This window comes from Muntiacus reevesi, chromosome 18 (assembly GCF_963930625.1).
Source record: "Muntiacus reevesi chromosome 18, mMunRee1.1, whole genome shotgun sequence".
Lineage (NCBI taxonomy): Eukaryota > Metazoa > Chordata > Mammalia > Artiodactyla > Cervidae > Muntiacus > Muntiacus reevesi.
In genome coordinates this window covers 30,792,614-30,809,613 of record NC_089266.1, presented here as the reverse complement: position 1 = coordinate 30,809,613, position 17,000 = coordinate 30,792,614, and the positions used below count along the sequence as shown (strand labels likewise).

At 47.0% G+C, this 17,000-nt stretch overlaps 1 pseudogene; it reads right to left on the bottom strand.

Moving 5' to 3' along the window:
* Positions 1 to 16,179: 16,179 nt before the first annotated feature.
* Positions 16,180 to 16,446, bottom strand: LOC136150082 (large ribosomal subunit protein eL43-like; annotated as a pseudogene).
* Between the last annotated feature and the right edge of the window lie 554 nt (positions 16,447 to 17,000).

Sequence of the window (17,000 nt, the reverse complement as noted above, 5' to 3'; positions counted from 1 at the left end):
AAGGAGATGCGGGCGGAGGAGCGAGTCCTTGGAGTTGGCTTAGGCTCAGGCGCTGGTCAGCGGTTGCCACCTGTTCTGAGCTGTTGCCTTAGACGAGTCAACTCCTTGTGGCGGTTGTTAGGATTAGATGTGAGGAGATAGACTATATAGAGCTTTGCCATAGGAGTTTTGCTAACTTTTACGTTGCAATTCGTAGGAATGCATGTTTCAGATGTGTTTTACTGGGTTTTGGAAAGAAAAGCAAGAATGGGAGTTAAGAGAACAGTCTCTGGGATAAGAGAGTCTTTTATTAGTCGAGTGATCTTGACCTCTCTGAGACCGTTTCCTTAGGGTAGTCAGTTTTTACTTCGTAAGGTTTTATTTTTTAATATTTTTGTGTATTTATTTGGCTGTACCAAGTCTCAGCTGTAGCACGCAGGATCTTTAGCTACAACGTGTGTGATGTAATTCCCTGATCAGGGAATCAAACCTTGGCCCCCTGCATTGGGAGCATAGAGTCTTAGCCACTGGACCATGAGGAAGTCCCATACTTCATAAGGTGTTAGAATTAAATCACCTAATGGTATATTAACAGCTTTGAGTGGCACTGTCATGGACCAGGCACTCAATGAATGGTGGTAAAAATTGGGAAGGAAATAAAGTGTTTCAACCGACATAAAATATTTTTAAAAGCTGTTGGGAGTTAAATGTTGCCCAGGGACAGTCATGGGGTAGACGGCCCAATAGAGACCTTTTGAAAAGCCAAACAATACCTAGGTCTTCTTTCAAAGCCCCTGAGAGATCTCAGTTAAATCATTTGGAATACAAGGAACTTGCTTAAATGGGGATGACCCTTCCTTTACCTGGACATTCTAGTCAAATATGAAACTGGTTCTGTGGAAGAATACCACACAACTGTGTAGAAACATTTTGTTCTTAAAGCAATATTTGCTGAAAGGATCAGGAAAACTTCATTTCTGCCGGGGTCCAGCCCCAGCGGGTCCAGGAATACCCAAGGGATGAATGGCACCAGCGAAGAAGAAGACAGACACACACAGAAGGTTGTTAGAAGAGGCAGCTTTTTTTATTTTTAGGACAGCTCAGTTTTTATAGAATGAATGTTACCTCCCCCGTAAGTCACCACATATTACATCAGATATTGGTTTCGTGCTTCTGTCAATAATTTTCTTTCCCATGTTTTTCCCCTATGCATTCATCTAGAACGTTTCCAATTACAGAGTTTTTTCTTAAATGTCCCGTACGTTAATCTTCTTGCCTCAATGCCCTAACATTTTCATTCTAACAAAACAATGTTCTACAAATCTCAGGTATAGTGTAAATTCTTTGGACAATAAAACAATACATGGGAAGGGTCACAGTAACATGTTTGACATTTCTGAGAATAGTACCATGAGAAAAACCTTGATATTTTTCTTTACCTGAAACCCCAAAATCTCAATTTACAATGATTAACTATTAAACAGCAAAAACACCTCTAAAGCAGCAAAACACCTCTATTAATAGTGAGACAATGGCAGTGAAGCTGGTTAATATAAATCTTCTATTGAAATCCTATGTACACCATTTCCTAACTGTACAAAAATACCCATTATCTTCCATGTTGTTTAAAGAAAGGGAAACAATGAACAAATAGCAACATAGAAATAGCAATAATGAAAACCCTCTCAACCAAGGAGCAAGTAAACTGAAGCAGTATATCTACTTCTAAATCTAAATGCCTCTACTCTTTTCTATTTTAGAACATTATAATCTTTTAAGCAAGCAGTCAAACTATACCTGTGGCCTTTTCTTTTCTTTTCTTTTTTTGACTTGATGTTTATGGTCATGTCCTGAACCAGAGCAATCATGAGCATTTCCAGAAAGGCTTGGACTTTTGCAGGGAGGCCTTATTACTATATATTTCCAAAAATTAATAGAAAGCCCAACAACAGTAAGACAGAAAGAAGAAAGGGACATACCGGGCCCCCGGGACAACCTCGAGAGGAAGAGCTGCCTTGCAGGTTCCTCTCGTCCCATGACCTTGTCGCAGACTGGGTGCATCCTGGCAGCTCCCAACACATTTCTGTTATTTTAAACATTTCCAGGGCTTAATCCTGAAACAATGATGACACTACCATCCCCAAAAGTATTCAAAATAAACATTTGAGCAAGAAAACCAAAGGCAGCCTATGGAATGGGAGAAAAATAGCAATCAGTATGTGCCAATCATCTGATAAGTGGTTAATATCCAACATACATAAGGAGCTCATACAACTTAATAGCAAAAATTCAAAATTTTGAAATGGATGATAAACCTGAAGAGACATTTTCCCAAAGAAGATATACAAATGCCCATCAGGTATATGAACAACTGCTCAACATCATTAATCATTAGGGAAATGAAAGTCAAAACCTCAGTAAGCTATCACCATACACTGGTCAGACTGGTTTTTAACAAAAAGACAAGCAATAACAGGTATCGGTCAGGATGTGGAGAAAAGGGAAATTTGTGCACTGTTGGTGGGAATGTAAATTGGTGCAGCTGCTATGGAAAACAGTATGGAGTTTCCTTAAAAAAATTAAATATGGAACTACTATAAGATTCAGAAATTCCACTTCTGGGTATATATGGAAATGAAATCACTAAGGAAATGAAATCAGTATCTCAGAGATATCTACAACCCTATGTTAATTGCAGTATTATTTACAATAGCCAAGACATGGAAACAACCAAGACAAGGACACAACCTAATAGATGAATGGATAAAATACGGTAAATATATACAATGCAATAGTACTCAGCCATAACAAAGATTTGCAATACCATGGGTGAAACTTGAGGGCATTATACTAACTGAAATGTCAGAGAAAGACAAATACTAAAAAAAAAAAAAAAAAAAAAAAAAGACAAGTACTATATGATCTCACTTATATAGAGACTCTTAAAGGCATTCATAGAAACAGAGAGGAAATTAGTGATTACCAGAAGCTGGGAGCATGGTGAAATAGGTAGAGGTGTTCAAAGTGTACAGACTTCTGGTTGCAAGATGAATAAGCTCTGGAGATGTAGTGTACAGTACAGTAGCTATAGTTAGCAATACTGTATTGGATACTTGAAAGTTACAAAGGAAGTAGATCACACACACACAAAGGTTAGTTTGCCTGGTGATGGATATATTAACTAACCTTATGGTGGTAGTCATTTTGCAATATGTACTTATTTCAAGTCATTACATTGTAAACCTTCAACTTACACAATGTTATATGTCAGTCAAAGTTCAATAAGGCTGGGGAGAAAACAGAAACAATACCAAACTACTGGACCACCAGGGAAGTCCCTCCATTCATCGTTAGACGCTCAGCATTAAGCACACTCCCTTAGCGACTAAACAACAACAGCTGAGACCTGGAGAGAACCCCATACACGTCTGCTGAGGGCACAAAGGATCTGCCCAGTATTCGTTTGCTCAGGCTGCCATAACGTAACAGCACAGAGCAGGGGGCTTAACAAACGGAAATTAATTTGCTCACAGTTCTGGAGGCTGGAAGTCCAGGCTCACGGTGTCAGCAGGGCCGATTTCTCCTGAAGCCTCTCTCCTTGGCTTGCAGATGGCCACCTCCTCCCTGCTTCCTCCCTGGGCTTCTCTTCTGTGCATCCCTGGCGGCGCCTTCTGTGTGTCTGAATTTCTTGACACCCATCTCATCAGACTAGGGGCCGCCACCGTGGCCTCCTTTTAAATCAATCACGTCTTTAAAAGCCCTCTCTTCAGATTCAGTCACATGTTGAGGTCCCGGGAGTTAGGACCTCAACACATGAATTCAGGGAAGGAACACAGTTCAGCCCCTGACAGCTGACTCCAGCTTTCCTCTCCTCCACGCCCTTCTATTCAGGATACCTCAGCATTCCTGTGTCTACTGCCCCTCGACCTTCAAAGGGAGAACGTTTTGGTTCCTCTTTTCCTATGAGCCCAGCAGGTAGCTCTGAACCTGGTCTGAAATGAGGGCCTCACAGTCTCTTGCCCGAGACAGGCTGTGAGGCTTCGCCTCTCCACTTGATGGGAATATTGCTCTCAGCGGCACGGGAGCGAGCTCCTCCCCTCAGGCGGTAGGCGCTCTCAATTGGCGCCAGACTGGAGCAGTTCAGTCTTCTAGATCCTGATTCAAAATTATAAATCAACTATTACTTCAATTAAAAAACAGCAACAAAACCGTCCAGATCCTCAGCGCGTGTTCAGAGCCGTCCCACATCCTCCGCGGAGCATGTTCTGGGTGGCTCCTACCGTGTGCCTGCCCTGTGACCCTGGCTGCCCAGACCCCCCGGTCAGACCCGGAGGACCGGTCCCACTCAGACTGGTCCCCGCGCAGCGTCAGGGCTCCGGGAAAGTCCAGAGGGGTGCAACGCGCGCCATCGCCACTAGAGGGCGCGGTGGCTCCTCCCTTCAGTGTCAGCTCCTTTTAGAGTTTATTTCCTGCGCGAGCGAGTGTGCTTAGCACACTGCTGCCCGTAAGAAAAACTTAGGCTATTTTACCCAAAGGTTTACCGACTGGCGGGAGGCTGGCAAATGTGAACTGTAATATTCCCCCCCTTCAGTATATACTGAAAAATATTTCAAGTGTTCATTGAACACCCACAGGTGGTGCTGGGCTTGCCTCGTGGCTCAGCTGGTATAGAATCCGCCTGCAATGTGGGAGACCTGGGTTGGATTCCCCAAGATCCCCTGGAGAAGGGAAAGGCTACCCACTCCAGTATTCTAGCCTGGGCAATTCCATGGGCTGTATAGTCCGTGGGGCTGCAAAGAGTCGGACATGACCGAGGGACTTTCACTTCACTCAGATGGTGCTAGTGGTAAAGAATCCGCCTGGCAGTGTAGGAGACACAAGAGATGCGGGTTCAAACCCTGGTCAGGAAGATCCCCTGGAGAAGGGAATGGCAACCCTCTCCAGTATGCTGGCCTGGAGAATCCCATGGACAGAGGAGCCTGGCGGGATATAGTCCATGGAGTCGCAAAGAGTCAGACACGATTGAGTGACTAACCCTTTTTTTTCTTTCTAGTCATTATGACCTTCCCTGAGTGCCAAAGGGCAGGTTGCTAGTCAAGGGAGGAGAAACCACCCAAAGCAAGATTAATGGGACCAGAGAAGTTCCTAAAGATTAGGAGATGGACCACCTGAGACTAAGGGCATGCAAGCCCTGCTCACACCTTGATCTTGTCAGACCCCACCTTTGACCCACTGTTAAAAACCCTCATCAAGTTTTCTAGCGTAGTCACATAGTTTTTCAAGGCAGAAGCCTGGTATGTCTCCCTTTGCTAGGCAAATAAAGCTATCCTTTTCTGCTTCACCCAAAACCTTGTCTCCGGGATTTGATTCGGCACCAGTGTTCAGAGAGGTTGAGCTTTTGGTAACATATGGACTGAATTGTGCCCCACTCCTGCAAATTGTTAGTCACTCAGTCGTGTCCAACTCTTTGTGACCCCGAGGACTGTAGCCTGCCAGGGTATTCTGTCCATGGGATTCTCCAGGCAAGAATACTTGGGTGGGTTACCACTCCCTTCTCCAGGAAATCTTCCCAACCCAGGAGTCAAACCAGGATCTCCTGTATTGCGGGCAGGTTCTTTACCATCTGAGCCACGAGGGAAGCCCCATCCCCTCAAAATTTCACGTGTTAAAGCCTAACTCCCAGTACTCTGATTGTATTCAGAGAAAGGGCCTTTAAATGGGTAATTAAGTCAAAATGAGTCCTTAGGGTCCTAATCCAATCCTCCTGGTGTCCCTCCAGGAAAAAGAAATTAAGACTCAAAAGAAACACCAGTGATGCTCCAGGAGAGAGGAGAACCCTAGTGAGGACATCAAGGGATGACAGCCATCTGCAAACCAAGGAGAGAGGCTTCTCACGAAACCCAACCTTGATCTCACTCTCCCAGCCCCCAGAACTGTGAGAAAACATGTTCCTGTTGTTTAAGCTGCTCTGTCTGTGGTATTTTAGTATAGCAATCAGCCTAGAAAATTGACAAACCCCACTTCCAGGAAGCTGACATGGCCCCTGGGGAGACTGGGGACTCAGAAACCGTGAGGTTTGAATTTTCTGCCAACCCAGCGTGGCGGCTTAAAACAGAAATATGTGAGGGTAGGAACTTCCCTGGTGGTCCAGTGGCTAAGACTCTGCACTCCCAATGCCAGGGGCCTGGGTTTCATCCCTGGTCAGGGAATTAGATCCCGCATGATGCCACCAAGAGGCCATAGGCCACAACTGAAGACTTCACGTGCCGCAACTAAGACTGGATGCAGCCAAATAAATATTTTTAAAAGGGTGAAGAAATATGTGAAGGTAGAAGAACTCTAGTTATAGCTTTCTACACAGTCATTTTTGTTGTTGTTGTTGTTTTTTCGCTGATAGCATAAGCATGTGTGTTAGTGATGGTTATTTCCTGGGCACAGTGGATAACGCCAGGAAGTCTCACAGAACATAAGGCATGCTTGGGATTTTGGAAAATTAACAGGAAATGTCTAGGGTGGCAAGATGGGGAAAGTTATTCCAGCCAGAGGGAACAGCAAGGAGATATGAAAGATGGGGATGTATCCCGTGAGTGTCTACTCTGTGATGGGCATGCCTCTATGAATTTAAATGTGTATCTCATCTAATCCTCACCACATTCCTGCTGCCTTTAGCCTATTATTATCCTATTTCACAGATGAGAAAACCAAGACAGACACGGATTAATTCACCCAAGATTACAAACCTCATAGTTAATGGAGAGATTTATTTTAATTTTTCACCAGTAGACACCCTGTATTCTGCTTTTCAGTCCACCAGGGTAGGGGTAGGGCCATTAGGAAAAGATATATTTATGTGTATTCTGTAATGCTTTTGTGGAATCACTGTATTAGTCAGGGTTCTTCAGAGAGCCAATAGGATGTACACGCGTGTGTGTGTGTGTGTGTGTGTGTGTGTGTGTGTGTATGGTGAAAGAAGATTTTAAGAAATTGGCTCATGTGTTTGCAGCTCCATGCTTTCACTGCAGAGAGTGTGGGTTCATCCTTTGGTCCCTGGTCAGGGCACTAAGATCCTGCAAGCCATGCTGTGTGGCCAAATTAAAAAAAAAAAAAAAATCTGCAGGGCAACCCAGCAGGTTGGAGACCCAGGAGAGCTGTAGTTGAGTCCAAAGTCCATCTGCTGGCAAAATTCCTCCTTCCTCCAGTCTCAGGTGGCTTCAACTGATTAGATGAAGCCCACCCAGATTATGGAGGGGTCATCTACTAAGTTGATGATTTAAATATTGATCTTATGTTAAAAAAAAATACACAGAAACATCTTAGAATGAGGTTTGACCAAATATTTAGGTACCATGGCCTATCCATGGGCTTCCCTCATAGCTCAGTTGGTAAAGAATCTGTCTGCAAATGCAGGAGATCCCAATTCGATTCCTGGGTCAGAAAGATCCACTGGAGAATAGATAGGCCACCCACTCCAGTATTCTTGGGCTTCCCTTGTGGCTCAGCTGGTAAAGAATCTGCCTGCAATGTGGGAGACCTGGGTTCGATCCCTGGGTTGGCAAGATCCCCTGGAGAAGGGAAAGGCTACCCACTCCAGTATTCTGGCCTGGAGAATTCCATGGATTGTATAGCCCATGGGGTCGCAAACAGTCGCCCACGACTGTGACTTTCACATGGCCTATCCAAGTTGACATATAAAATTCATCACCTATTGGTTTAGATGGGCTCATTTAGGAAACTGAATTAAAAGTAGTCTTGTCTGATGGGAGGAGAAAAGAAAGATGCCAGGATTGTTGGGTGGGGGGTGGAAACTCTGCTAGCTGTCCCTTGCTGAGCAAGCATCCCACAGGGAGCTGGCTTTGGTGATTTTAGAGGCATCTGAAACATGAGTGCCCACACAAAAGCAGTGTCAGCTGTAGGTTTTTGAGCTCATCCTCTGGACCTGATAAGTTCTTCTCCTTGGGAAACTCCCTGGCCCCCACTGGCCAGATGCTGCACGCAGCCACACCCTGTCTGGACTCTGCTGCCTCCCTGGGACTCTGACCCAGGAAATCAGCTGCAGAAACTTCCTCTTAAACCCACCTGAAGTCCTGCTCCCAGATCCACAGATTGGGGAGTATTTTTCCAGAGGGATCTTGAGGCAGGAATTCCTTCTCTCCTTCAGGAGCCTGAAACCACCATCCAGAAAGTTTCTTCATTTTCTGCTCTCTACTTGGCCCAATGCGTCCTGTCAGCGGGCCTGGCTCCTTTTATCCCAAGGCAGAGGGGAATCCTGGGGGTAAAGTCAGTTACAATTTAATGACATTATCCCACCTGATTCGTGACCGTCAGCCACATCCCCTGTATTTTACTCTCTTCTCCTCTGCGTCCCCAGCACCCACACTTCGTGACGTCATAAAGAAGAGGAGGATGCGTTCTGAGGTCTGCAAACACCTGCCTGTTACTGACTCAACACCACAAGCTCTTACTTTATAAGAGGAAAAAAAATCATAAAAGACCTTGAATGCTGCTTTTTTGTTCATAAGCATTTTCCTTCTCTCTCTCGTTTTTCCCTCTCTCCATAACTGAAGGGAGCTGGTAGCAACTCCTCTGCTTTGCAGCTCAGCTGGTAAAACGCCTGGAAAGCAGCCAGTGGCCTGGGTTCAATCTACTGATAAGTCATCAATTTCTTTCTCACCCAAAACATCTGGTTTCGGATCCTGAGTTATGAGCTAATATTAAATATAAAAGTTTATAGCATCACATATATAATACTGCTGATTAGAAACATCAAGAAAAGTAATTGACTGGAGGGGACTCGGTGTGACCAGCTGGTTGAACATCTGGATGGGATCCAAGAGGCTTGAATTCCTGATCTGTCCATTCTTTCCTGGTCAGTAATATCTGGTCTGGGATCTTTAAAAAAGAGTTCGACTCTCTTCCTTGGATACCACTTTCGCCCAGTGTTTTATACACAAGAAATGGGCACATGTGTTCACTAGGAAAGACTAAAATAATTGCAGTTTTTACCCTCTCTTGCATCCGTTCTTCGGGCCTTGATTGGTTTTCATTATTTCCTTAGTCGAGGGGTGTTACCAGCAGTGACCACTTGGTGGCAGCGAACCCTCGTCTTTCGCCCACGGGCTGTGGTTGGGGGCGAAAAATGCCCAGACCCATCCTCCTCCATCTGGCTGGCAGCTGAGCCTCCCCAGGAGGCAGAAGAGTTCCTGCCAGTCTGGGCTTTGTTCTCAGGGGGCTTCGCTTGACATCTGTTACTCAGTTCTCCACAGAATTCCTTTGCCGACTGCATCCGTGTGACCAACACCCTGAAGTTAACCAAGGCTTTCGGTGGCACTGTGTTCTGTTAGCGTAACCCCTCCCCGACCCCCCAGAACATCATGGACTTCTCCGTCTCTCCTGATGTTGAGTTTGGGTCCAGGATTTAAGGAGGGCAGTGGTTTCTGGAATCTCTTCTCAACAAGCATCTTTCCAGGATGTTAGGCAGAGAGCGGGCACATCTCAGAGTCTGAGGGTGGCTGCTCTAAACCCCACCTAAGTCCAGGCTCATGAGCAGGAATTTGAGGCTTGGTCACCCAAATTTGCCACTTGCACTTCACCATGTGATTGGGAAGCGGGGCGTAGCAGGGGGACATGCTGGGTACATTAGCATCCTGACACAGGACACAAGGAATGGACCACAGTGTGCGCGTGCTTAGCCGTGTTTGTGTTCAACTCTTTGCGACCCTGTGGACTGTAGCCCGTCAGGCTCTGCCATCCCAGGGATTCTCCAGGCAAGAATACTGGAGTGGATTGCCATTTCCTTCTCCAGGGGATCTTCCCAACCCAGGGATCGAGCCCAGGTCTCCTGCATAAGCAGGCAGGTTCTTTACCACTAGCACCACCTGGGAAGCCACTGGATACAGAGTAGCACCTTAATCTGATCTCCTACTCCTTCCTTTTCTTTTTTCTTGTCTTCTGTGTTACTGCTTGAGGCAGAAGGGCGGTGGGCCTTCCTCACTTCACACAGGAACCCACTCCTCTGCTTCAGGCAGGAGGAAATCACTGTAGCTGCCCTCTTCCTCCAGAGCCTGGCAGGCAGGGGGAGCAAAAGCCACCCATGTGTGTCAGTCTTTACTGAGTGCCTGCTAAATTCTAAAATAGAAAGACAAGAGTCAGTGAATTATTAAAAATCTGTAAGCTATTTCTGGAAACTTATCTTTTGAAAAAGAGCCACCAAGAGCAGACTTTCTCAAAAATGTGACTCCTGAGCCAATACCATGAACACTGTCCAAAATCTTACTACAAATGCAGACTCTCAGGCCCACCCAGATCTACTGAATCTGAAACTCCGAGGTGGAGGGGTGGGGGTGGGGGACCAGTGTATAGTTACTGCTCCAGGGAGGGGATTCTTGGGTTCTTATTTTTTTGACATGTAATTTGCTTACCATAAAATTCATCTTTTTATTATTATTTTTTAAAACATTAATTTATTTGGCTACATCAGGTCTTCGGTGCGGCATGTGGGGTCTTCTTCGTTTTAGTTGTGACATGCGTAATCTTTAGTTGCAACATGCAAACTCTTAGTAGGGGCATGTGGAATCTAGGTCCTTGACTAGGGATTGAACCTGAGTCTGCTGCATTGGGAGCTCTGAGTCTTGGCCACTGGACCACTAGGGAAATCTTGGGAGGGGATTCTGATGCCCGCTTGGGCTTGAGAACCAGGGTGTTTGAGTACACCCTCCCCCATATTACCTGCTTTCCAGGTGGCGCTAGTGGTAAAAAACCTGCCTGCCAATGTAGGAGACAGAAGAGATGCGGTTTTGATTCCTGGGTCAGGAAGATCCCCTGGAGGAGGTCATGGCAACCCACTCCAGCATTCTTGCCTGGAGAATTCCATGGACAGAGGAGCCTGGTGGGCTAGAGTCCATAGGGTCGCACAGAGTCCAACACGACAGAAGGGACTTAGCACTCTTATCTTCTTCCCCTACCTTCTTTCTTTGTTGAATTCCTTTGAAGAGCCAGGTACAGGATTATCTTGGTCCCTGCCCTCGGAGAATTTACAGATTAATGGGAGAGAGAGTGAAAATCTGGGCCCGTGATAATAACAGTAGAGAACCTCTTGTGTGCTGTGGGCACAAGTTTGAGGCCCCTTGCAGCCTTGAGCAGCAGTGAAATGGGGTTGCAGACAGTAAGACCTGAGTCAGGAGTGAAACTGTGTTGTTTCTCAGGTACTCGGTCATGTCTGACTCTTTGTGACCCAGTGGACTGCAGCACGCTAGGCTTCCCTGTCCTTCGCCATCTCCCAGAGTTTAACTCATGTCCATTGAATCGGTGATGCTATCCTATCATATATACCATCTCATCCTCTGTCGTCCCCTTCTCCTCCTGCCTTCAGTCTTTCCCGGGTCTTTTCCAATGAGTCAGCTCTTCGCATCAGGTGACCAAAGTATTGGAGCTTCAACTCCAGCATCAGTCCTTCCAATGAATATTCAGGGTTGATTTCCTTTAGGATTGACTGGTTTGATCTCCTTGCAGTCCAAAGGACTCTGAAGAGTCTTCTCCAGCACCACAGTTTGAAAACATCAATTCTTTGGCTCTCAGCCTTCGTTATGGTCCAACTCTCACATCTGTACATGACTACTGGAAAAACCATAGCTTTGACTATACAGACCTTTGTTGGAAAAGTGATGGATGTCTCTACTTTTTAACATGCTGTCTAGGTTTTTCATAGCTTTTCTTCCAAGGAGCAAGTGTCTTTTAATTTCAAGGCTGCAGTCACCAACAAAAAAATATATACAAGCACTTCTCAACCCCTATTGTGCTGCTCTGAGTCAGCAATGGTCTAAAAAACACCTACATTCCTCACCAGACACCCCCTTAGGAGGTTTTGGGGTCACTGGGGTGGCAGACAGTTAGCCTGCAGAGCCAGGCAGGTGGCATGAATGAGTGATCAACAGGAGGGGAGGACGAGGGGAGCACGAGCAAACCTGGCCTGATGCTCCCAGTGGGAGCGATGCTCAGTCCAGAGCAAGACTTGGTTCCCCAAGAGACGCAGGCCCAGATGATGCCAGATCCTGGGACTGTTTTACAAGTGAGCCTGGAACACTAGATTTGTATGCAAAATTTCCTGAGAACATATATAAACACGTTGTGGGCCAAAACCCCAGGCCGGTCGCCGTATTTGAGCATTTGCTTCCACTATCGCCACCTAGCGGTGAGCATGGGTTGCTGCACCCTTTGTTTTCCAGCCACAGAGACAACGGACTTCTTTCCTCTCTTTAATTAGGGTTATGATCTCCAAAAGTCTATTGTTATGAAAAGGTTTAGAGTGACACCCGAGGGGCTGTTCTCCTCCTTCTCCTTCTGGAAATGGATTAAACTGAAGTGGGGGCGGGGGTGGGGTTGAGACAGTACTTTGAGGCCCCTGAGGTGCGGGGGAAGGGAGGTGACCCCCCCAGGTTTGTGTCCCTGCTTTGCTGCTGGGAACTTTGCGAGGTGATGCTCACTCGCCTTGGAAATAGGAGAGTGGGATGGCTCAGCATTTGGGGACAGGACACGGGGACCAGGAAGGTGCTGGATTTGCAGGAAGCGGGCAGTATATCACTGAGGGGACAGGGTCCCCCTGCCCTTCGTGGGTGTCCCAGCATCAGAGGGCAGAGAGAAGCAGAGCCCTGGGTCAGAAGCAAAATCCTCACCCAGCTCCGTGTGTGCTGGGGCAGAACCGAGGTGTGACCCCGGGGTAAGTCACTTCCTGTCTCTGAGCCTCCAAGTCCACACCTGCACAGTGTGGACATCGGACATGATTCCCCAGCAAAGATCAGAATCCAGTGATCAGTCTTGCTTTCTTCCTTAGTAGGAAGAACTAGAGAAAATAAGAAATTGAAGGAATATTTCTTTTCTCCTTTTTAAAAAAAAATATTTATTTATTTATTTTTGGCTGCATCGGGTCTTAGCTGTGGCATGTGGGATATTTTGTTGCAGTGTGAGGTCTTCTCTCTAGTTATGTCCGGTGGGCTCTGTAGTTGCGGCCTGCAGGCTTAGTTGCCCTGTCGAATGAAACATCCTAGTTCCCTCACCAGGGATTGAACCCACGTTCCCTGCCCCGGAAGGTGGATTCTTAACCACTGGACCACCAGGGAAGTCCCTGGAATATTTCTCTTTGAAAAACATTTGCTTTCAAGTCAACTGAGGTGTAATTCTAGCCAATATTATTTCTTTGTTAACTATGTGCCAGGGCTTGCCTGGGCTCAGTGGTAGTGCCTGCAATGCAGGAGATGCAGGTTCGATCCCTGGGTCGGGAAGATCCCCTGGAAGAGGACATGGCGACCTACTCCAATATTCTTGACTGGTAAAATCCTGTGGACTGAGGAGCCTGGAGGGCTATGGTCCATGGGGTCGCAGAGTCAGACATGGCTGAAGTGACTGAGCACGCACACACGCAGGCCCTTTCCCAAGCCTTTCATGTCCCCTAACTCACCTAATCCTCGAGGCAAGTGTAGAAGGTGAAAGTCGTTTTTATTCCTGTTTCACAGTTGAGGAAACTGAGACACAAGTAGTATAAGGAACCATCCCAGGTCACCCAGCTAGATGGCAGAGCAGGGATTAATTCTAGAATGAAGGAGGCTGCCTGCCTCCTGACAAACACGGCACATTCTCCACGGCTTCCAGAATCCATCTCCAGATTTGCAGAGACCTGCGCTTGGGACCAGACAGTTTCTTCTGTGCTTGCGAAGGGGATCAGAATATACCATCCCAATATTTTGGTGACAAAAAACAACTTAAAGAATTAATCAAAGAAGGACAATCACTAGCTCAACTGACTGCAAAGTCCAGCAGTAGAGCTGGTAAGACGTCTTCAGGTTCTGCTGGATTCCAGGTGCTCTCAAGGTATCCCCAGGAACCTGTCCTGCTCTCTGCCTTTGAGCTGCCTGCTTCTCTTTATTGGCCTCATCCTCAGATGGACTCTACCCAAGGAAGAGCAGATGGGCATCCACAGTTCCAGAAAGATAGTCTATTATCTTAGCAACTCCAGCAGAAAAAGACTGCCAGGGGTTAGGGACGCTTCACTCTTCTCTGCCAAGACGGGTCAACTTGCCCACATACAGAGTGAAGGGAAAGGGTCAGTCCATCTGAACCCCAGAGACTGATGATGGCAAAGGAGTGATGGTTTGCTAAAGGAAAATCGGAATGGTGGTACCATGTAGCCAGGGCTGCCTGAGATGCAGGAGACGCTAGGAATGTGGGTTCGATTTCTGGGTCAGGAAGATCCCCTGGAGAAGGAAATAGCAACCTGCTCCAGTATTCTTGCCTGGAGAATCCTATGGACAGAGGAGCCTGCTGGACTGCAGTCCATGGGGTTGCAAAGAGTCAGACAATACTGAGCATGCACGCTATGCCCTTCCATAGCCAGTGGACTTTGGGCATCCAAAAACGACAGATGGTTCTTCACACCCTCTCCTTGGGGCTGGTCATTCTGGGGGCCTGCTGCGCTCTCTGGGTTGGGCTTTGATGCATCTCTTCTGCCAGAGGGCTTTGCTATATCTTCCTGCTGGGAGGCTGTGTATCTCTTTTTCATGCTCTTCTGAATTCTGTGTGTTTACAGCAGTGGAGTCACACGGGCTGAATTCGGCCCATCCTTGGCAAAAACATGTCCTGTGTTCCAGGCCAGCCAGCTCACCAGGAAGTCACGCTCAGGTTTGGAGCCGAATGTCAGCAGGAACATAGAGTCAAGCTGAAACTAGATCTGTGTTAGATCCTGGTATGCAGTGTCCAGCTGCCCTTCGCAAGGCCTAGGCACCCATCTTCTAGGTCCTGGGAATATTGCTTGTGGGAGTGATGAATCATAGCTATGTCCTTCACTGAGCATTGTCCATATCTGTGCTACAGGGCCCTCCTTCAGCCAAGGATACACACCCTGCTAAGGTCCAGCCCACAGTCAATGAAATGAGGTTAACCACCCAAATGCAGAGCTCCCCACTGAACTAGCCGGGGCCTCAGGTGCATCCACACTGTGTCCTCCCCATTCCTGCCTCCTCCACGTCCTTACAGGCAACCCTCCTGAGAGCTCTTCCCGGAAACCCTTCTGCACACAACTCCCATCTCAATGGCTGTTTCCAGAGACCCAGTCTGAGACATCTGGTTTTCTCTCCTTGTGGTCAGTGGACATGCTGCCCCCAGAGAAATGTGTCCCCCCCCCCTTTTTTGTCTAAATAACTCTATGTATTTATCTATTGGCTGTGCTGGGTCCTTGTTGCTGTGTGGGTTTTTCTCTAGATGTAGCAAGTGGGGGTGCTCTCTAGCTGTGTGTGGGCATCTCACTGCAGTGGCTTCTTCTTGTGGAGCCCCGGCTCTAGTGCTCAGGCTTGTGGACTCAGTAGTTCCGGCTCCTGGGCTCTAGAACACAGGCTCGATAGTTGTGGCTCATGGGCTTAGATGCTCCGAGGCATCTGGGATCTTCCCGGGTCAGGGATCAAACCCATGTCCCCTGCATTGGCAGGCAGGTTCTTTACCCTCTGAGCCACCAGGGAAGACCCCAGGGTTGGAATTAGGTGCTCATGTTAAGAAATAGGGTGAGAGGGACTTCCCTGGCGGTCCAGTGTAGTTAATAATCTACCTTGCAATGCAGAGGACTTGGCTTTGATCCCTGCTCAGGTAACCAAGATCCCACATGCCACAGAACACCTAAGCCCATGCTCCACAACTAGAGAGTCTGTGCTCCATCACAAAAGGTCCCATGTGCCGCAACTGAGACCAGACACAACTGAATCAATAAATAAATGTCTTTTTAAAAAAGAGAGAGAAAATAGGGTGATAAAGAAAGAAGCAGATTTGTTGTTCCAGCTGAGAGTCCTTGTCTGGTGACAAAGATGCTCTCCTTGATCAGATTCTCTGTGCAGGCTTCTCTGAGACCTTTTCCACCAAGGCTTTGACTTTGGAACTTGCATGTTCATTTCTGCATTGTCCAATTTTAGCAAGAATCTGGCTAAGTCAGTTTAGCCAGCATCCCAGTCCTCCACACTTGATTACCCTCCACCACCAAGAGCCTCATCCTCCACCGTCCCCCAGGTCATGTCTGACCACCTGTCCTCCTTCAGAGAGAATCCTGTTGGTTAGTCTACCAGAATCCCTGCTACCCAGGCACTGTTTTATTGTTGTTATTGATACACAAAGTAACCCATTTATTATAGGCTAGCAATGTTATCAAATGATGGTGCATCTAGTGGTCCTTCAGTCCTGGGGTCTTCTGATGGCAGGCTTCACGGTGACAACAGAGGTCGTGTTGTAGGTCCAGGTACCATCGGCTGCTGTTTTCATGCAGGAACCACAAAGCCAAATGCCCACAGCTCGTCTCTTCATCTTGGTCTTGCCACAGAAGGAGCGGGCATACTTGGCTTGCTGGTTGATTTAAATTTTATTCACTATTTTCCTGAGGGGGGCACCATAACGGGCCCCATATTTGCCCACAATTCCAACATTCTGGTTGTTTTTTGCCATTCTGCCACAGCCCAGGTCCAAGCCCAGAGCTACCCTGATTTCCCATGCACTGACCGACCCCCAACCCATCATCCTGCTCCTTGGCTATAAATTCCCACTTCTCCTTGTCGTTTTCAGCACTGAGTCCAGGCTCTCTCCTCCACTGCAAAACCTCGTTGCAGCGATCCGTCCACCTATCACGGTCGTTCCCCTTGAATAAACCCCTCCTCACCATTTTTTTTAACAAGTGACATGAATACTTTTTTCTTCTATACTGTTGGGGGTCTGCTCATCATTCAAGACCTCATTCAAGGTTATTTCTTCTAAGAAGTCTTTCCTGCCTGTTAATGTCACTTCCTGTCTGGACTTTCTTTGGATGTTTTACATCTTTTAGTAGAACTGCTAGCGTCGGTCTCTCCGTTGTGTCTGACTCTTTGCGACCTATGGACTGTAGCCACAGGACTCCTCTGTCCATGGGATTTCGTAGACAAGAATACTGGAGTGTGTTGCCACCTCCTTCTCCAGGAGATCTTCGCAAACCAGGGATTGAACCCAGGTCTCCTGCATTGCAGGCA